Source organism: Panthera uncia, chromosome F2 (genome assembly GCF_023721935.1).
Source record: "Panthera uncia isolate 11264 chromosome F2, Puncia_PCG_1.0, whole genome shotgun sequence".
Classification (NCBI taxonomy): domain Eukaryota; kingdom Metazoa; phylum Chordata; class Mammalia; order Carnivora; family Felidae; genus Panthera; species Panthera uncia.
Window position 1 is genome coordinate 47,424,285 of NC_064812.1, and position 22,620 is coordinate 47,446,904.

The window sequence follows — 22,620 nt, forward strand, 5'->3', positions numbered from 1 at the left end:
ACTGAGGCATAGGGAGAATTAGGATCAATACTATCATCTTAACTTAGTGAAAATAGTATTAATTTTCATTTTTTTTTAAAAATAGATATATTCAAAGGGTGTCTTGGTACAAATGCGCAGCAGCCGAATATCATTGCTACCTCCTCCTTTCTTTACCTGTGTCTCCCCTGGGAAATATCTTTCCTAATTATAATCTTCCAGTCACCACCATCTCATCCACTGTTAGTTTTGTGTGAGTGATGGTTAATAGATGTTTGTTTCTTGGATTGGTGACTACCTCCCAATGGCAAGGTAATAGACATGAAGAAGGGGACACAAAAAGATACATTTTAAATTATTTTTTAATATCAAGGGATTCTTTTTTACCACAATACCCTCTCACCAATTTTTTTCTTAATGACCACAATATACTCCCCTCCTCACAAACACACATAAGAATATATTCTCTGGATTTTACCCCATAACATACCAAGTAATGTTTTTCAAAATATGTAGAAAGATGTCTCCATCTTGCATATATTAAATTTATTTCATAAAGCTCAAATATACATAATTCTTGTCACTTTTGTCTATTTAATATTATGACAAATGCCAGTTTTATTTATATATGTGTAAAATCCCTTTTCAATGCTTCTAAAATAGCTTATTGATTTCCTGTAGAAGTGAATTTCAAGCTTTGATTATACGCACATATCTCTTAAAATTGATCTTTCTGATTTATTGAAGCAGCCTCCAGCTATTTCTTAGTTAACCACATTTTTGAAGCTAAACTATATCTTGATGGAAATCCACATAGTGTCAAAATATAGATGAGAAATATGTGGACATTTGCCTGGCCATATCTTCTTAAAAATGGAAATGATTCACAAAAACCTGCGAAAGAGAAATTTGGATTCAGGAAGAGTAACACTCAGACTGCTACAGATTGTTTCTGTCACTAAAGACTTCTCAGGCACATTGAAAGATTCAGTTTGGGATTCCCCTTTTGTAGGGTAGAAGGAATTTCCCTGCTCCCTAACTCCCACATAGATGTGTTCCCCCACCCCCCCGCATAGAGATTAACTGTGGTCTGAATTCCTTTAAAACTGGTGAACTAATCCAGCACCTGGCTGGCTCAGTTGGTTAAGCCTCTGACTCTTGATTTCAGTTCAGGTCATGACCTCACAGTTCCTGGGATTGGGCCCTGTGCTGACAGCACAGAGCCTGCTTGGGATTCCTTCTTTTCCTCTCTCTCTGTCCCTCCCTCTCGTTTTCTCTCTCTCAAAATAAATAAATAAATAAATAAATAAATAAATGTAAAAAAATGGACAGCTACTAAGAATGTCTTCACAGTTACACTGCTCATCATTCTTTGACAAAGTCATACATTCTACCGCAAAGACAATTTTGAATATGGAAATCTATAAAGGTTTGATACATGAAGAAAGCAGAGATATCCAATTTATACTTTCACTAACACTCTGATTGAAATCTGAACTTGATTCCATGTTCCAACCTTGTTTTCATGATTCACATCTTGATCCATTTCTCTGCTACATATCACAAAAGGAATGACCTAAGCCTACCAAGTGAGAATTTATAAATTTAGAAGAAACTAAAGGAAATAGTTTCAGTGCAGTTAATTGTTTAAGTTACTCCAGTGGCATGTTTTTCAAAAATAGCTATGGTTTTAGTACTGGATTTATTTGCAAAAATAGCATAAGTAAAATTTGTCAATTATAAATAATAAGGTACCAGTGATTATGTCAAACTCACTTCATAGTACCTGCTAATTGCTGATGAAGAAAAGAAGGAACTATACCTATGGCCATTTCCTTGTTTAACAAAGCCAACGAACTGTTGTCTTTTGGGAACTTTTACCCCCAGGTTGGAATTTTTCACTAGAGACTTTTGTTCACTGGCAGGTATTGGACTCTACACTGCCAACTTTGAAAAGATTCATTATTCTCTTGTGCATTACTAACTCTAGAGGCAGGCAAAATGCCAGAAATCTCATGAGCAAAATACAATTATATATATATATATATATATATATATATATAATTTTTTAAGTCTGGTTTCCAGACTGGAGAGTTAGATTAAATGATGTAATTTTGAGAATGTTTTCCCTTTAAATTGAACCCCAATTTAAATCCTGAAACTTTTGAAGCATATGCGAAAATGGAAATTATTCTCTCCTTATTTTGTGTGGTATTTTAAATTTTGTCTGCTCTTATGTAGCTTAAAGGTATTGTCTTTTATTCCTTTAAGATTGTCCATATAGTGAGAAATGAAGTGGTATTTGGATAATGACATTTCTTAATTCGTGAAGTACATTGGCCAAAGCAGGTAACTCATGTCAACGAGTGCATTGTTGGATTGCAGGTGAGGTACATCCAACAATGTAAGTTTGCATATATGAGATGGTTTCTGGTTCGTTTGGGTAGGTGCAATGCCTCGCTTTTACATGTGGGGATAAACCAAGGGGATGGGATAAGGGGAGCAGAGGGAAGACTCACTTTAGCAGAGTCCTTAGGCTACTCTTTTTATAGTGAAGAAACAAGATTTATTTGCTGGCCTCCTGAAAGGTATATTCTCTTTATTGTTAGTTCTTTGATAATTAAAATGTGCACAACTTAAGTGCATTCTTGGTTGTGGTTATGTGTTTGCTTTTCACTGTTGGGTTCATAAAGACCATCAATAATCAAGCAACACCAAATCTCCCTATAGCAATTTTGCTATAGGGATTGGAGTCCCTACAGCAATTTTTAAAAGCATCAAAATTAAAAGTTGTAAGAGTATAAAACATTTTTAAAAACAAAAAGATAAAAGAATCAAATATGCTTTTTTCTGTGAACTTGTGGAGGGGAAATGATAGCACCTGTTTTCCCTTGAGCCGATGAACACTTTGAAAGGTAATTAGTTATAAAAGTAGATAGCTAACATAGGCTTTATTTGGCTACCTTGGGCTGGATTGCTGTTACAGTATAAAAGCTATACTATTGTAAATTCTGTAATGTAAAGGAACATTCATGTCTGATGGAGAATGGGCTCTAACATTTTTATTGTACAAACAGTACAACCATCACTGAATTGTACACTACTATTCTTCTTTCCTAGAAACTCCAAAACCTATTTTATATTATTCATATTTTGTCATTTCCCTGCTTCAATGAACTTTATGTAAAACTTTGGATTACAGATTTTGTAGCAAATATATATATATATATATATATATATCCTAAAGTTGGAGTCATTTATCTAGACAGATGGTCATGCTAGTTGAACACATTGTGCATAAATGCTACGTAGCATAGCCAGAGTATAGAATGTTCTCTTTTATAAAAAGAGTTTTGTTGAGAAAAGTCACCATACATCATGGAGAAAAAAAATGTACTTCACCTATGTGTTACTAATTTTTCAAAAAATTATTGAACACAAAGATCAGGGTGATAATGATTTATTTTCTTTGATTCAAAGGCTCCTCATTATGTATAGTTGAGTTAAATTCTAGTTAATGGTTTACTTCAGTAATTTTTCACACAAATTTCCAGGTGAGGAAATAATATTTATTGATACTGTGTTTATGTTAGGATTTGACATATGCTAAATCATTTTAATCTTATCTTTATGATAGAATAGTTATGATTAATAGCTCAGTTTTACAACTGAGAAAACAGTCTCAGAAGCATTAAACACGGTGCATAAAGATGTGAGTATGAAGGCTGGTGCAGTGATCTTACTTAAAAGTACGGCTCCCATGCTGTTGTTCTCCTTAGAACCTTTGGCAGCATCCCATTATGCAAAGAATAAAACACAAATACCCAGATGACATTGCCATGAATGGATTTCATTCATGTTTTTCTTTACTTTCTACCTTCTAGACTTAATGCTTCCACCACATGCTGGACAACCCAGCATTCCCTGAAAATATTCTGAGATTTCCTATCTCTGTTCCTGGTTCATGCTACTCTCCCCCTCCATATGGAATTCTCCTTTGAGTCATCTCTGCCAATGAATATCCCAGCCTTCCTTTATGGTCCAGATCATTTACCAGCTGCCCATGAGTGTTCCTCAGTTCCTTCAGATGGAATTAATTATCCCTCTTCAAGAGAAAAAAATAACACACCTCTATTACCAGAAATCCTCTGTTCAGGAAATCAGTTGTGTATATGTCTATTTCATTGCTTCTGATAAGGTATAAGTTCCTTTAGAGAAAAGTTCCATTTTATTTATATGTATCTTTTGCTCTACCCATTGTAATATCTTACACATAGTAGGCCCTCAATAAATATTTTTGAATTGGCTTTCTAGTTGATAGAATATTTTATAAATTAGCTTTTTGTGTATTCAGAAATATTGGAAATGCCAAAGGTCTGATTAATATAGGAGTACCACCGTGATATATAATGCACATATTCTAGAGAGATCTCTACAATATGCAGCATGAATATTAGATAATTTTCTGTTTTATCATTAATATAAATTTAGTCCTCTTATTAATTTCTGGAAAATAGTTAAAAATTCTAAATATTGAAAAAAATTAATATTATGAAGAAGAGTTTTCAAGGACACATGACATATCTTTTAGCTCTCTACACCATGCTTGCAAAACAAGATAAATTATTTATTTTTGTCATCCTAGATGTGCCTTTGGCAATGTTTAGTCATTTGGCCATAGTGACAATTGCCAGTTATAGAAACCATTTTTATCATCGCTAATAGCGATGATTTAGTATTTCAAGGATTTTTTAGGTCAAACTAAACTTTAGATCATAGAATCTTAAGGATCATCTAATTAAGGACTTCTTAGTATTGGTTGATAGATTTAGAGATGCACGTGATCCCTCTCAATTTGCATGCAAAACGTTAGTATTTGTGTGTTCCATCACTCCACTATTGCTTTTTGCATATTCTCATATAGTGCTGTGACTTCCTAAAATGTCAATAACCACTGAAATTATCCCCTTACATTTACAAATCACCTACAGAGAGATTAAAAGACTATATACATACCCTTGACATCCTAAAACCAGAACCCATGTCTTTCAATATCATGTACAATACTTTCTCTGGATGCTATGCCAACTGATGCCATATTGAAAATTTATAATATTAAAGATAAACACAAGAATACAATATATTAAATGATAGCAGTAAGAATCAAACTACTACTCACTTTTATTTGTTCTTTCAATTCCTAAGTTAATTCTGGAAACAGAATGTAGTACAAAACAGGTAGTCACAACATGCAAATTCTTAGTCTTCTCTATTTCTGTTTGTGTTTTTCATGTTAAACGTTTTCTTTGAAGCCAGTAGAAACTCTGCATCTTGTGACAAGTCTCTGAAATACAAAGGGAAATGAGAATCTGGCCAACCACCTCTGATGAAGTAAGCAATCATCTGAATTATTTTTCTGTTTAGGGAAATATAAATGATTGTAAGTTTGATGAACAAAATTCAGCATTTATTTTATCAATATGCTTTCTGACAATGCATTTTTTAAATACACCAAACAGCGAAGATAAAAAAAAGAAAGAAAGAAAAGAAAAAAGAAAGAACAGAGAAAAATAAATAAGTAAACCAAAATAGGTATGGCAAGTATTAAGAACTTTACTTGCTTTCTAGATAAAAAAGGGGAAACATTTACTTTGATGCTTCATCCATAGTAAGTTTTCAATAGATTTTATCAGTTAAAATACTAAACAAACACCTGTTACTTTATCCTATCAATATTATAGTATACTAGAACGAACTTTAGATCAAAAATCCAGTTTCCCAGAACAATATGTCTAATGTTTGGTTTTCTAAACATCTGTTTATAGCCGTTCTGGTGATTTGTCTCACACAAATTCATGACTCTAAAATTTAGAGAAGTGATACATTGTAAGTAATACATTTTAATAAAAATCAATGGTTCGTATTCAAAAATGACCATTTCCACTTGTGTCCAGTATCTGAGTTACTGATCAGTTGATTAAATTCTATCTGTATTCTTTCTAAAACAGGAATTAAGATGGTTCATCTGTTTCTGGGGTGCGGGGGTGGGGAGTGCAGAATAATTTTCTTGTACTTGGCTAAAAGTTGCAAATTTTCTGATTTAGGACTACGTATTAAACTATGGCCACAAAACATAGAAGTATCTCTCTTTTTCCTCTCTAACTCTCTTACTTTTTCACTTCCTCCCCCTACCTATGCCAAGCTATCTGACTCAATGAAAGACAGAATTGTTTGATTAACATTGCAGTGTAGCCTAAAGTGTTTCTAGAAGTATGTATTCATTCCAACAAATCTGTCCCTAAGACTCAGGTCAAGATCTGTGTCAAAATCTTCTCTGAAGGGCATAAGATTTTACCCTAATTATAAGCTAACAAGTGATCCTGCCAGTTTCATAGGTATTGATGGAAGACACAAGACTCTTGGCACAGAGACAAAGGAGACTATTAGTTGCAACACAGCACACACCGTGAACTTCATGTTTGCATTGTCACTCAAGTCCCAGAGGTCTGGGTGAAGGGTACCCAAGAAGGATGTGTGCATGCAGTGGGATTTGCATCACAGCTGAGGAATCATGAGCTTAGAAAACTTCATTCCTTTAAAGTGGCTGCAAGTAAACCTGTTTAACCTGTTTAACCTTTGCCACAAACCAAAGCATCTCTTTATTATCTTGGAATGCAAACAAACCTTCGTTCTGCCCCAGAGGAAGCCCCTATCCCTAAATAATAGTTATTCCTCATACAAATATCCTTGAAAAGATAATCCAGAACAAAAAGTGTCACAAGATTAGGAGAATTTTCTTATATTGCCCAATCAATAGTAGCATACATGATCCTGTTAGTAAGAGTGTAGGTAGACACATGAATTTATATCCACCAGTTTATGTTTGCATGTTATTTTCATCTTAAGCAAAAATAATTGAAATGCAGAAGTATCATTAATCTAAAGCTTTGATAAAACTGGCATAGATAGGGATGGCTGGGTCCCTCAATTGGTTAAGCATTCTACTTTGATTTCGTCTCAGATCGTGATCTCACAGTTTGTGAGATCGAGCCCCTCATCAGTCTCTATGCTGACAGCACAGAGCCTGCTAGGGATTCTCTCTCCCTCCCTGTCCCTCTCCTGCTCTCATTCTCTCACTCACTCTCAAAATAAATAAATAAGCATAAAAAAAACGCTGAGGTGAAATAGTAATGCCCAGTGCTGGTGAGAGTTTAGAAAAACAGGTACTTACACTGCTAATGTTAATGCAACTTGGCATATTTTTTAACAAGCAAATTTGTCATATGTATCAAAAGTCTTAAAATACCTGTGACAAATACTCTGAAAAATTTTCCAAACAAATGCATATTGATGTGGACAAAAACAGGAATATTTATTAGTAATGTTTTCTGTAAAAGCAAGAAAATAAGAATTACTTATAAATAAAAACAAGATGACTTAAGCAAATTCTAGTTTACTCATATAATGTACTACAATATATAAAATAAAAACCATGTTATAGAAAAATTCTCATCAGCACTGTAAAGTATTTACGGTATATGGCTAGAGGCCACAAAGCCATGTACACCACTGAACAATTTTTTTTAAATGTATATATGTATATATGTATATGTATATATACATATATTTGTATGCATGTGAGTATATTAATGTAGAATTACTGAGAAATTACATAGTAGAATGTTTATGTTAATGGAGATTGAAATGGAAAATTGAGATTACTGGTTATCTGTTAATAAATTTATTTGCTTTAAGTTTTTCTGCTTTTCTAAGATTTTTATATTATTTTTAATAATTATGCAGGTGTTATTTATAATTAGAAATATATGTTTTTTAACTTTTAACTCAAACTTCCTGATGTGAGCTAGAGTATTATTCCATGACACAGAGAATATGAAATTGTTAATTTATTCTGTATTTCTATATGATTGCTTAAAATAAAGACATATGAGGTCACTCTTTAAATCATACCTCATCATCCATCTTGGGTATAAATATGGTGTTGAAAAAATAAGTTAATAAAACATAGAATAAAAATATATGACTTATTTAATAAGTTAAATTTTCTTAATCAGGAATAAAATTTATATACTTCTGATCAAAATTGTTGATTGGAATCTCAAACTGTCTGGTACTTTAAATGCCAATGTTAAGAAGAGAAGTGTGTTAACAATTTTATGCAGTTTTGATTTTCATATTGGGAAAAAAGAGCACTTCCATGTAATTGCTTTATGAAAAGTTTTTGTAGAAGGCAGCTTAGAGCATTGTGTCATCATTTAGAATCAAATCACAAAAATTATAAAATGAAACTAGTTTATATTTTTAGAATTACAAAATATATTAATTTTAAATATTAGCTAGTGAAAAAAGTTTTTTTTTCTATTTTCAATACCATGAATTTTAATTTCAATACATACGTTACTATACCTTTACTTTGCCCATACACCAAATCTAACTCATTATTTTTTAGAAATTGTCAATAAATCATGCTTAGTCTTCCATAATTAATTCAAAGTAAATAAAATAGTGTTCACCACTTGTAAAATGAGATATATTAAAATTTGCACTATACTACAGATATTACAAATTAATTTTAAAATAAAATTTTAATAAAATACTAATTGAAATATTTTAACTTTAAATCACATTTTCAAATTTGCTATAAAATTATAAAATTAATTTTTAAATTCCTTGTTATGCTCAGAAATTATATATAACTGTTGGAAAGATCTCGCTATTCACACAAGACTGAGGGAAGGCACGTACGTTTGCAGCATAGTGATTGAATGTGAATACTTTAAACAAAAACACACATCCAAAGGATAATAAAAGCCTCATCTACCAAATCTCTTATCTTCACCTCATAAAATTAATTGTTTTATGTGGTGAGCTAGGTGTTTTGTTTGCCCCTCCAGATGCACACTTCACTCTTCTTTCCATTCTGTCTGCCCTAGAAAGTTGTCCTCTGTGAATGACATCCCAATAGCATATTCAGCCATGGTGGGAGTATTTACCCCATGGAAGCCCAAACATGCTATAATTCAGAAGATTTTTTTTCCTTCTTCTATTCTTAAGAGCCAATTCTTAAACATTTACCACCATAAGGCTCTACGTTATGTATATACCCAAGGCTATTAATTATATAAATTATCAAAAAGTTTAAGCTGAGGATCAGTATTTTAAGTGTGTGTGTGTGTGTGTGTGTGTTTGTAAAATTGAAAGGAAATTGAGGGAATTACCTGTTGATGAGAATCCCCACCACTCTTTTCAGGGTAGAAGAAAAAATTTGATTGGTTGGAATTTAAGATGAGGCTCAATGAAATGGGAGAAGTCCCAAACAAATGAAATAACTGATTGTTATTTGGTAGTGTATTAACTCAAATGAAGAATTGGGGAAATTGAGAGAATGTTAAAGAAAAGGAACTCTACTTAATCATTATACCAGGGGAGATAAAATATGGTATTCTCATCCTTACTAGTTCATCAGTTTTTACTGAATCAAATCCAGCTTCCCTTCCCCTATGGAATTTAATAGTTAGAAAGAGGTCTGTTATAGTAACAATGACTTGAAAGACTATATACAGTTATTAAACTCTTGGAAAGGACAAGAAAACAAATATTAATTAAAACTTAGTAGTAACGCTTACTGTTGAAAAATACATACCTAGAACAGAAAGGGTAGATGATTCCTTTTACCACATTGACACTGAAGATTTTTTTTAAATTAATATCTTTGAATGTGTAACAAATAAACAGTAACTCCAAGGTTTTTGAAGTTATAACAATGTGCTTATCAAAGAAAAAAAAAATAACTCCAGCTAAATACTTTCCTTCTTGTAACAAAAGCTGTAGTGAAGATATATCACAAACAGATGGTGCAGAGGATGTGAGCCGGCTGGATGATGGCAGGATAATATCACTAAACCAGAATAAATTCCTGCTTGAGCCTGAGGATGGAACTGCTCAGAGAAATAGATAAGAAGCCAACATATCGGGGTTGGAAACACAGATATATCTGCTTAATATCTAAATAATGGATCTTAAAATATCAGAAAAGGTTGAGGATGGAATTGAGTTGTAGGCTAGGTCAAAGAGAGGTAGTTACATTCTCACTTGTGATGGTAATGTAAGGGCAATCCCAAGGAACTTTGTAGAGCCATGCAACCCTGTGGAGCTTTAAATAAATGCACATCTACAAATTCCACCAAGCACTCCACAATTTCTGCAAGCCAGGATTGCTTAACATATGGCATGTGGGCATGCAGACCCTTTTATATGTGTAGATCTATATGCAAAAATGAGGAGGAATGTGGAATTGAAATGTGATAATTGTCCTTTTGTGCTTGCTCTTTTGGGTGTGCCTATGTGTGTTAAGGACTACTGTGGGTGAGAAAGGAAGTAAAGAGAAAGCAGGAGGCCTGGTTCACTCAAATCATCTACTTGTTGACTCCAATAGTGAAAAGTTGGACATTTATCATTGGTCCTTCCCTTAGTGAAATACAAGGCTAATGAAAAGCAAATAATGTTCAGTTGTGCAGAAGCTTAATTAATATAACATCAATAGAGTTTTAGATAGTTTAGGTTTGAAATTTGAACTAAAAATGTACAGAATGGAGATTTGAGATTTATTTCAGCGTGAATTCAACAACTGAATAAAACTTAAAACAATTTGTATATTTTATGTTTCAAATCTTTTAATGTCAAAGCAACAAACAATACAGTTTAATTTAAAAAATACATGAAGTGATCATTACTTAGATTATTAATTCTCTCATTTACAGCTACATCTTAAATCATGTTATGATCTATTCACCAAAATCCATGACTTAACTTTTTAAAGTATTTTGATGGACACCAATATATTTTATAACTCTTCTGTGCATATTTGAAAATGAAAGATGCTGTTAAGTTAGTATTTGGAGAAATTGAAAGAAAGAAATTTCAAGAGGCAGAGTCTGACAAAATGAATCATGGAAACAATCTGTTTTTAAGTATAAGATAATTTAAAAAGCCTAAAGATTGATGAGCAGTGCCATGCAAAAGTGTTAATTGACTACAGTAAATATTATGTGTAAGGCACAGAGCAGTTGATGGTGGGAGTGTCAAGAACTTTTTTAAAAAATTGTATTTTTATTGAAGTACAGCATACGTATAGAAAAGTACCAAAATCATAATTATACAGCTTGATGAATTTTTGAAGTGGGAGAAACCCACATAACCAGCACTTGGTTCAAGAACCAGAATATTTGCAGCCCCCAATGTTCCAACTTTTGCACTACTTGATCACGACATCTACTCCCAGGTTTCCAGGGGTAACCTGTATCCTGAATTCTGTAACTGTAGATGAGTTTTGGCCAAAATGTGTTCCTTTTCAAATCTCTCTTCCCGTTCCATCCTTCTCCTCCTCCTTATGCTCATCATCATAGCATTTATACAGCACTTACCACATGCCAAGAGCCCTACATACATTGTGTTATTCAGTCTTTAAAAGAACCCTATAGAAAAATTCAAAAATAATTAAAAAGCAACTCTATAAAATAGGTATCATTATCATTATCTATATTGTGTAAATAAGGAAATTGAGGCTTGGAATATTTAAGTAAATATCCAGTAATAAAAGTCGTAAAAGACGGATCTTGGACTCAGTCACTCAAACTTTAGGACATTACGCTAACAGCATCCACCTTGTTTCCATATGACTAGTTTTACTCCTACAAAGCTTTAATTTCTTTGGAAAAAAATATCTCAATGCAGGGCACAGAAACTAAAATATTGATTGTTATAGCATCTGCCTGTACACACACATTCACACACACACACACACACACCTATCTACAATGTATATATACATTAGTTTTATAGCACAGTTTAGGTATGTTTGGGGGTATGAAAACACATTGTTGGAGAAAGATTCATGTAAGTTTTCTTTTGAGAATCACTATAGCACCAAATCAGTTGAGAAAAACTGGTCTAACAAAAGGGAATGACACATTACAGTCATCTAAAGTATAATTCAGACTCTGAATTATATGATAGGGTATAAAAGAAGTATACTGTAGCTCAGTGAAGTGAGCATTTAGTTCTGTTGGGGTGGATGTGGGTAGATTCAGGAAGGCTTCAAAAAATAAATTATTTTTTACTAGTTCTGGAAGGGATAATAGTGTTAAAAATAGAAAGAGTATTTGAGGCAGAGGAATTAGTACAATCAGGCACACAGGGCCACAGTTTGGGGGAGTGCTAAGGTATAGAAAAATTTGAAATGGAAAATGTAGAAAGGTCCACTGTAAGGCTGTGGACTTTCAGGCCATAGATCCCAAACAGGTGGTCTCTTTGAACTAAAAGAGAGTCATGTCTAAATGCAATGTGTCATCCTGAATTGGATCTTGGAACTGAAAAAAGGCATGAGTGAAAAACTGGTGAAACCCAAAGAAAGGCTGGAGTTTAGATCATAGTAATGTACTCTAGTTTTGACAAATATACCATAGTTTCAAAAAATGTTAACATTAGGAATGAAGGATGGATATAGAAGAGAAGGAATTTTGTGTACAACTTATGCAACTTTTCTGTAAATCTAAATTTATCCCAAAATTAGAATTTTACTAAAAATAAAAAGAGCATTAGGTCAAAGAGATAACTTTGATTCATCTTGTTTGTTACTCTTCTCATCATACCTTGGGCATATATTGGCTGTTCCATGGCCACTTGAAGGAGGAAAACAGCAGAATAAACCCTTTACTAACAGGAGGCAACAAAAGAACTTTATCTAGCTGTTGCATCCTAATCATTTTGTTCCTTCCCACCCCCTCCCATTGCTTTACCCCAAGGAAAGTAAGTCTTGAAAAGAGAAATATGTTTATCTTGATCTGCTCTGGCTACTACTACAAAATACAAATGTTAGAGTGGTTTAGGCAACAGGAACTTAATGCCCACACTTCTGGAGACTGGAAGTTCAAGATCAAGGTGCCAGCAGGATTAGTATCCTCTGAGGGGTCTTTGTTTGGGTTGCAATATCATCATATGATCCTTCCTCAGTGTGTGTGGAGATAGAGAGACAGAGAGAGACAGAGAGAGAGAGCACTCTCACAAACTCTTTGGTCCTTTTTAAAAAGGCACTTATCCCATCATGAGGACTTGATTCCTCATGACCTCATCTAAACCCAATTGTCTCTTAAGGGCCTCATCTGCAAATATTATCAAATGGGGGGGGGCGGTAGGGCTTCAACATATGAATTTAGAGGGGAACACAATTAGTCCATAACAGTGTTAGGGTTAGGTTTATTAGGCAAATGGAGATAGATTACCTGACAGTAAGACCAGAGCCTCTCTACTCTAGGAGCATTCCAACCCATCCCAAACTCACAAGAAGAGCAGTCACTGACAACTAAATGTTCTCTCCTCCTGTCAAGTATCAGGTTGGTAAACATGAACACACAGGAAATATAAGGAGATTTTTGAGGATATACGCATGACTACCTTTTATACGGAATAACTCTGTGATTGATGACATGAATCAGATCTAGATGAGTTAGTTGCAAAATTGCCCAGAGTTATGTATACAAGAAAAGACCTAAGGGGAGAGTTAAGTTTCTACAAGGGCTGATGTGGTCCTCCTTGTCTCAGATATGATCTTCAGTGACTATGTATCTCCCCAGTGGATATTCAACCCTCTATGTATAAGGTAATGTTGAAGATTACTCTGTCATATATTCTGAATATACTCAACTCATTTTAAAATCCTTAGGTAAATAAATACTGTTGCCATATGCAAGCATTGGTTGTGTCTAATGCTTTTATCAGCCTGAGCCTACCAGTGACATTTGTTGATACAATGGTCACTGAGATAAAACCTTTAGCCACAATTGATAGGGTGAAATAGATATGTAGAGCTTTACTTCCCAGTGAATACAAAACCACTCCTTTAGAGGCAAACATGAACAATCATGAAGTCAAAGGGAGCCATAAGGGAATCCTTAATTATATCTAAAAAAAAGAAATATCATATAGATTACATTCTTTAATTACAATGTAGTAAAATATTAAACTGGGGGGGGGGGAAACTAAAAAATTCTTTCTGTTTAAAAACTAAAAGTACATATCGTCAGGTAGGATAATCCTTACAGAAACCCATGGGGGAGGGGAAGGAAAAAAAAAAAAAAAAAAAGAGGTTAGAGTGGGAGAGAGCCAAAGCATAAGAGACTGTTAAAAACTGAGAACAAATTGAGGGTTGATGGGGGGTGGGAGGGAGGGCAGGGTGGGAGGGAGGGCAGGGTGGGTGATGGGTATTGAGGAGGGCACCTTTTGGGATGAGCACTGGGTGTTGTATGGAAACCAATTTGACAGTAAATTTCATATATTAAAAAATAAAAAATAAAAAAACAAAACAAAACAAAAAAAAAAAACAGCATTAGACACAGAAATACAACACACACACAAAAAAAAACTAAAAGTACATACCATTATATAAAGGGATAGCATAAGGGAAATTAACAAACACTTAGAATTAAAAAAACAAAAAAGGACAACATGTTGAAATAAATACATAGGAGAAAACCAGTGAACTGAAGAGCAATAGCCATACACAAACACAAAAATGAGCAACAGAACTGGAACATAGTTCTTTAAAAATGTTAAGATTGAATCTTTGGCAAAGCTGATACAAGAAAAGAATAAAAGAAAAAAGAAAAATCAGAATGAAAGAACAGATATCACTTCAGAGAGGAAAGTCAAAACACAATTATAAAGAATATTATGAATAACTGCTAAGTAGTATAACACATTGGAAGCCTAGATGAAATGGATAACTTTCTGGGAAAATATACAATATCAATGTTGGAGTAAGAATAAAAACAGGCGTGTCTGGGTGGCTCAGTCGGTTGAGCATCTGACTCTTGATTTCGGCCCAGGTCCTGATCCCAGGGTTATGGGATTTAGCCTCACATCAGGCTTTGTGCTGAGCATGGAACCTGCTTAGGATTCTATCTCTCTCTCCCTCTGTCACTCTCCCCCACTTGCTCTCTCTTTCTAAAATTAAAAGAAAGAAAGAAAGAAAGAAAGAAAGAAAGAAAGAAAGAAAGAAAAGAAAGCCTGAATAAATCAGAAACTATGGATTTCACAATCCCATAGCATTCTAGAAATAGTAATAATAATAGCCAACATTTGTATAACATTTACAAGTGCCAAGCACAGTTCTAAAACCTTTACATATATCAGTATATTTCTTCACAACAATTCTAAGCATTAGATGTTGTAATTGTTCCCCTTTTACAGATAGGAAACTGGAGTCACGAATTGGTAAGTAAGTTGCCCACCGTCACACACCCAATGTGATGCAGAATAATGGTTTTATTGCATGAGGTTATATCAGACTCATCTTCTTAAATACTCTATAATACTGTCTCTCTAAATTGAAATGCCTTAACTTGATTCTAAAATATGTTTTTTCACAGTTTAACATCTCCAAAATAAGGATATGTCTAACACTGAGAACATCATTCACTACCTGTTGGCCTGGCACATTTAAAAAATGTATATCTCGTAAACTTAGATGTTATTTCCAGTTTCATGAAGAGCAAAAATGCAACTGTCAGCATTTCAGCCAAATCATTTGAGGAAGGAATATGAGTCTTGGTGGTTTTCTGAAAAACTTTTTTTTTTGAGACCTTCTAATAAAATCAAAAAGTGTCAGCATCAGAATTTACAAATGGCATCAGCTTCTTGGAAGAAATCATGGAGGTGAGAATGCTGCATCACCAATGCTTTTGTAGGCACAAAGGCCAATGCTGTGTGCAAAACATGGCCACTGGTACTCAAAGCCTAATCATATGTATCTCTAAATAAATCTAAAAGGATATTTTTTTAAAAATGTTTCTGTATTTTCAGAGAGAGAGAGAAAGAGACAGAGAGAGAGAGAGAACAAGTGGGGAAGGGGCAGAGAGAGAGGGAGAGAAAATTCCAGACAGGCTTCAGTGCTATTAGCATGGAGTCTATTGCAGGGCTCCATCCCATAAACTGTGAGATCCTGACCTGAGCCAAAATCAAGAGTCAGACGCTTAACTGACCAAGCCACACAGGTTCCCCTAAAAAATATTTTCAAAATATATAAAATAAAATACTCAGGGATAAGAAATGTATTGTGTAACTTTCTTCTCTTCATAGTCTATATAAATTACCTGTACATTTTACAATTGTTGGTATCTTGGGTATAATGAATATGGTAAAAGGCAAAGACCTGAATCCATACGACAGAGACTTTCACCAAATATCTATTATCACTTTTTTCTTTAGTAATTAGACTACTCTGGTCTTCCTGTCTCTGCCTCCTTTCTCAATATTAAGTTGGGTGTACTGAAACCAACTAAAGACTACAGTTCCCAGCATCCTTTGAAGCTAAATAAGATCATGTGATCACATTCCAACCAATGTTAGTGGTGGAAGTGATAGTGCATCTTCTAGGTTGCACCTCTAAGGCGAAGAGTCAGCTGTCTCTTTTCTTTTCTCACATTCCTGTTTTCTGGAACATGGCAGCAGTTCAAGCATCCATCTGAGGCTGTGAGATGCTAGCCACATTTTGAGTGTGTGGAATCACCGATAGGAGCCAACTCTGTGTCTTAGGATTAATGTGACAAATAAGTACTAAAGGATATCCAACTAAAGACTCTTAAGTTTTGATTGGTGGAAACAGTGAAGACTTTTTTTTTTTTCCTGGAAGTCTATATTTTATTTAGAGTTTATATGTTAATTAGGATTGGTGTGTTCTGAAATTCACTATCAAAGCTTAAGAAACCAAGAAATAATATTTTCAAGAGAAAGAGATTTTCTCTAAAACAATATTCTTAAACTTTGGTTACACACAAAACAGACTAACGTTTAAGATCACAGCCACTGAGTTGATACTGTAATAAAAATACAATATCTTATTCTTATATATATATTTTTGAGTGTATTTCTTCTGAGAGACTGAGTGGGGCCGGGGTGGGGGGGGGGCGCGCAGAGAGGGAAAGAGAATCCCAAGCAGGCTCCATGCTCAGTGCAGAGCCCAATGCTGGGGCTTGATCCCACTACCTACAAGATCATGACCTGAGCTGAGATCAAGAGTCAGACAACCAACTGAGCCATCCAGGTGCTCCTTATCCTTATGTCTTGATTAAATTACAAAGACTTTAAAATATCTGATGCTTTGTCAGAGACATGGGAGGAAGACTCCTCTAAAAGGAAACACCTTTTTCTCAATTGTTATGAAGCATAATTTATTAACTTCTTAATGAAGCTTATTAACTTCTGCAGGCTTGATGTGTATGTGTGTGTGTGTGTGTGGGTGCATGCACACACATGTGCATGTGGGTGGGTATGAGACAGAACCAGGATTTAATAAAACATGTTATAAGGTTTTAATTTAGCTTAATATTTCTAGTTTTAAAAATAGAGTCTTTTCATTCCCCTTTCCACCAAAGAAAGCATGTTGTTTTACAACATACTTAAGGAAATGGGATGTAAGATTTTACTAAAGAGCTTATCTTGGCAAAATTAGACTTGGGGCACTTCCAATTTCCCACATGGAATATAAATTCTCATGAGAGATGACCTTTTCATTTACAGTCAGCTATTCGGCTAATATGGGAAGTCAGTGGATGAAGTATTACATCAAAAACACATGAAGTTTAATAGGCGAAACTGTACCAAACCATTATGAAATGCCAATGAATTACTTTGTTCCTTAAATTAATTATTGTAAAAAAGGGACTCATTTTTATTTGCCTCAAAAAGTATATGTTTTAGAACAGAAACTATAACAGCTTCATATAAAAACATAACCATGTTTTAAAAATATAACTCATTTTAGGGATCATATTAATGTTAGCTATGATAATATTATTGATTATGCTACTTGCAAAGTGTTGGGACTGATATTAAGTTCTTTGTCTACATTTATGTTAATATTTTCACCTAACAATTTAGTAAGGTATTATAATCCCCGTTTTCAAGATGAGAAAACTGAGGTAGATAGAAATTAATTTGCCCAGAGTCATACCAATAGTAAATGATAGTGATCCAATTCAAAATCAGGTCCTAATCCGGTTTCTTCTATATCACAAAGATTCACATTTTGAATAAAATCCAAAAATCTTTTGAACTTTAGATGTAAGCTACATAAATGTGTTTATGTATGCATTTACACAAACACTCATAGATATTAAAATAATAGATGATGCTAGTTATCATCTAGAATTTTATCAAAAGGAAGTACAATATATGAAAAAGAGAGCATAAACATTAGTGTGGACTTAGTTTTATTAGAAAAGGACATTTCTTCAAAGATAGTTCCAGCTATATCTTGGAATAGAGGACATAGCTGAAAGCTAATATATCTATATTATAACAGAACAGCCCATTTAAAGCAATTTGATGCTCATTGAGTACATTCGCATGACTTTTTAAGATTATGAAAACTGCCTTGTCTTGCCAAGGACAAATGAGTGGCCTGCTACTCAACCAACTGTGTTGTTTGATATGAGGATTAACATCCCTCCACCTAAATCATTAGCTTATAAAATTGAAGACAGTTTTTTGGCAGAAATTAGCTGATGTTCCAGGTGGTATCTCTCTGCATTTTTTATTAGGATGACAATTAAACCACCTCTAATAACAAGAACATTATAATAAAAAAATAAATATCATAGGTAAATATCAAGGGTTTTAAAGATCTATGCTCTTTTTAGTTCTGATATTAGGTGGACAAATTTTATCAAGGGATTCTGATATTCACTAATGTTATTTTCAAATATTAATGGCTCTGCTGTCCAGGTCTTCAGGAAAAATTGTTAGTCTTCTCATATTCTATTAATATTTTATATTTGTACTTTATACCAAGATAGGAAAACAATCCTCTTCCATCAGTTCTATCAGTTTTTTTAAGAGCCTATTTTTTTAGAGCATTTTTAGGTTCACAGAAAACTTAGTGGACTTGTAGCGCAGTGAAATTATTGCATATGATACTATAATAGTGGATTCTTCTTGTTATATATTTCTCAAAATCCATAAAATATACAATACCAAAAAGGAACCTTAATATAAACTACAGACTTTGGGTGATAATAATGTGTCAATGTAGGTTCATTGTTTGTAACAAATGCATCACTGTGGTGCAGAATCTTAGTGGTGGGGAAGGTTATGCATGTCGTGAGGAAGGGGTGAGTCAGGGGCTAAATGGGAACGTTTAGTACTTTCCACTAGTCTGGTGGAATTAATTCCAGATATGCAAGTTTGGTTTAGCATTTGAAAATCAACCAGTGGATATCATCACATTCATAGAAAGGAGTTAATAGGATCTTTTCAAAGGATACAGAAAAAGGTTTTGGTAAAATTTGACACCCATTTATGATTTAGCTTTCAGCGAACTAGTGCCAGACAGAACTTCCTTAATTTAATAAAGTTTTCTATAAAAAACCTACAGATAACATCATTTATAGTGATGGAAAATTATATACAGACAGTCCCTGACTTACAATGGTTTGACTCACAATTTTAATTTTTTAGTATGCAGTGGTGCAAAAGCAATAAGCAAGCGTTCAGTAGAAAGTGTAATTCGAATTTTGGTTTTTGATATTTTCCCGGGTTAGTGATATGTGGTATGATCAGTACTTTTTCGTGATGTGGGGCAGCAGCAGTGGGCTGCAGCTCCCAGTCAGCTATACTGTCATGAGGGGAAACAACTAACACAGATAGGATCATTCTGTACCCTTACAACCATTCTGTTTTTCACTTTCAGTACAGTGTTCAATAAATTACATGAGATAGTCAACACTTTATTATAAAATAGGCTTTGTGTGATGATTTTGCCCAACTGTAAGCTAATGTAAGTGTTCTGAGTATGATTAAGGTAGGCTAGGCTAAGCTATATGTTCAGGAAGTTAGGTATATTAAATGCATTTTCAAGTTACAATATTTTCTTTTCTTTATTTTAGAAAGAGACGAGTGTGCAAGTGGGGGAGAGGGGCAAAGGGAAAGAGAGAGAAAGAGAGAGAGAGAGAGAGAGAGAGAGAGAGAGAGAGAATCTTAAGCAGGCTCTGTGCTTAGCACAGAGCCTGACACAGAACTTGACCCCATGACTTTGGAATCATGACTTGAGCCAAAATCAAGCGTCAGACATTCAACCAACTGAGCCACTCAGGCGCCCCAACTTATGATAATTTGAACTTATAATGGGTTTATCAGAATGTAACTCCACTGTTAAGTTAAGGAAGATCTGTATTTTTTCTCTGAATTCTGGAACATAGAAAATATGACCACTATCGCCATTTCTATTCAACACTGTAATGAAGGTTCAGGAGGCAATGCAAGAGAATAAAATACATAAATATATGAAAGGGAGAAATAAACTTATCCCCTTTTACAAATAACATGATTGTATATGTGAAAGTACCTAGAATAATCAAGTAAATTTTGGAATTAAGAAAATTTACCACTGTTGCCGAGTGTAAAGTCAAAAGGCAAATATTCTTTTTCATATATAATGGCAACAAATAATTTGAAAAAAAATGAAAAATAAGCAGTATCATTAACATAGTATAAAAATACTTCAATATTGAGGCACCTGGTTGGCTCAGTCAGTGAAGCATGTGACTCTTGATCTTGGGGGTACAAATTCAAGCCCCACATTAAGCGTAGAGGTTACTTAAACGTAAAAGCTTACCAAAAAAATGCCTCAATTATCTAGTGGTAAATCTAACAAAAGATGCTCAAAATCTCTACTCTAAACCTAGAAAACGTTTCTGAGAAAAAACTAAAGGAGACAAATAAATGAAGTTTTATGCCATTTTCATGGATTGGAAGCCAATATTTGTAAGATGTCAATTTTCCCTACATTAGCTTCTGAATTCAATGATCATTGGAATCTAAATTACAGCAGGGGATTTTTTTCGGGAGGGTAGGTGGGTGGATATTGGCAAACTATTTCTAATACTTATAAGAGAATCAAAATTAGCTAGAATAGCCAAAGCAATCTTAAGCAAGGAGAAAAAAGTTGTAGGGATTAAACTTCCAGGTATACACATAGTATAAAACTACATTATGTGGTATTGACATAAGTGAATAGACTACTGAAAGAACAGCAAATGAAAAGATGGATCCATACATGTAAGATTACCATATTTTGAACAAGGATACCACCACTATTTAGTGAGAAAAATATGGTCTTTTAATGGTGCAAGAGCAATTGGATAGCTAGATGGGAAAATGAATTTTGACTTTCTGTGTTACTATACACAATTAGTTTATAATGGAGAGTAGCCTTAGTGTCATCAATATAATAATAGGGTTTGTAGAAGAAAACATGCAGATATCTTCAGGACATCATATTAGGCAAATATTTCTTTAAAAGGACACTAACAATGGGTTAAACTTCAATAAAATTAAAAACTTCTGTTTATCGAAGTTATGATTAAAAGAATGAAATGCTATGATTAAAAGAATGGAGAGGCCAACTACAGCCTTGTAGAAGATATTTTCAATATGCATATGTGCTAAAGGCTTGTATTCAAATGTATAAAGATTTTCTATTAATCAAAAAGAATAAGACAAACAACCCCATTTTTAAAAGATGTGTAAAATGCTTGAACAGGAATGTCAGAGAAGAGGATGTCTAGTTGGCTAGTGAGCATATGAAACAGTGCTTGTCCCATAGTCCTCTGGGAAATGCAAATAAAAACCACATGACCTACTAACTACTTCTACCTCAATTTCTACAACGTAAAATGATTAACAAAAACAATATACACATTTCTAGTGGAAGTATAATTGGTGTTTGTTAGTATCCACTGAAACTAACATATGCTTATTTAATAACCCTCTAATTCCACATCTTGGTTAAAAAAAATGAAAAGTGTATGATGGCCATCATGAAATATGTAAAATAATGTTAGTTGCTACTTTTTCTTAATAAGCACAAACTGGAAATTGTCTGAATTGTCACTGTTAAAATTGATAAATTGTGCTGTAATAAGACTATTGAATATCATGTAATAATAAAAAATAAAGAGCACGTGTGACATGCGAAAATACAGATTAATGAATCTCAATGTATTGGCTGAAAGTAGCTAGGTAAAAAACAGTATAAACCAAATGATTTCATTCTAAAGTTCAAGAGCAATGAAGACTCATCTATGGTGATGGAGCTAGAATACGGGTACCTCTGTGAGGAGAATATTGTTTGGAAAGTGAAATGAGAAAGCCTTCAGAAATGCTAAAAATTTTCTTTATACACGTCCCATTTTTATGGTTTACTGCATATATATTATACTTCAAGTAAGAAAAAATATGAAAACATTTGGAATAGTATAGAAGTTGGCTAGACAGGAGATAATGATGGCTTGGACCTGTGTGTGAGAAGTAGAAATGATCAGAAGTGATTATATTGAAAAATATTTGAAAGTACTATCAATAAGACTTACTGATGGATGTAATCTAGAAAGTGAAAGAGCAATAAAGGTGATGGCACTTTTGTTTCTTTTTTTTTTCTTTTTAGTTTACAAATGATGAGTAGTGGCATCATTATGAAAATGGGGAGGACTGAAAAAAGTTTTAGGGGAAGGGAGTAGTATGAATTTTAGGTTCATAAAATTCTGTTAAACCTCCAACTAGAGATCA

At 33.7% G+C, this 22,620-nt stretch overlaps 2 long non-coding RNA genes across 3 annotated transcripts in view; both read right to left on the minus strand.

The window, feature by feature from the left end:
- Nucleotides 1–363: 363 nt before the first annotated feature.
- Nucleotides 364–7,369, minus strand: LOC125924962 (uncharacterized). The gene is made up of 3 exons (XR_007458636.1): nt 7,286–7,369; nt 5,159–5,323; nt 364–873 (listed from the first exon to the last, which is right to left on the minus strand). It is a non-coding gene; the product is annotated as an uncharacterized LOC125924962 (long non-coding RNA).
- Nucleotides 7,370–9,800: 2,431 nt separating this feature from the next.
- The window catches only part of LOC125924566 (uncharacterized), an 80,334-nt gene continuing 67,514 nt past the window's right edge, over nt 9,801–22,620 (minus strand). For both annotated transcript variants that reach the window (XR_007458473.1, XR_007458474.1), the window contains one exon: nt 9,801–9,938. This is a non-coding gene — a long non-coding RNA (uncharacterized LOC125924566). The remainder of the gene's footprint in view (nt 9,939–22,620) is intronic.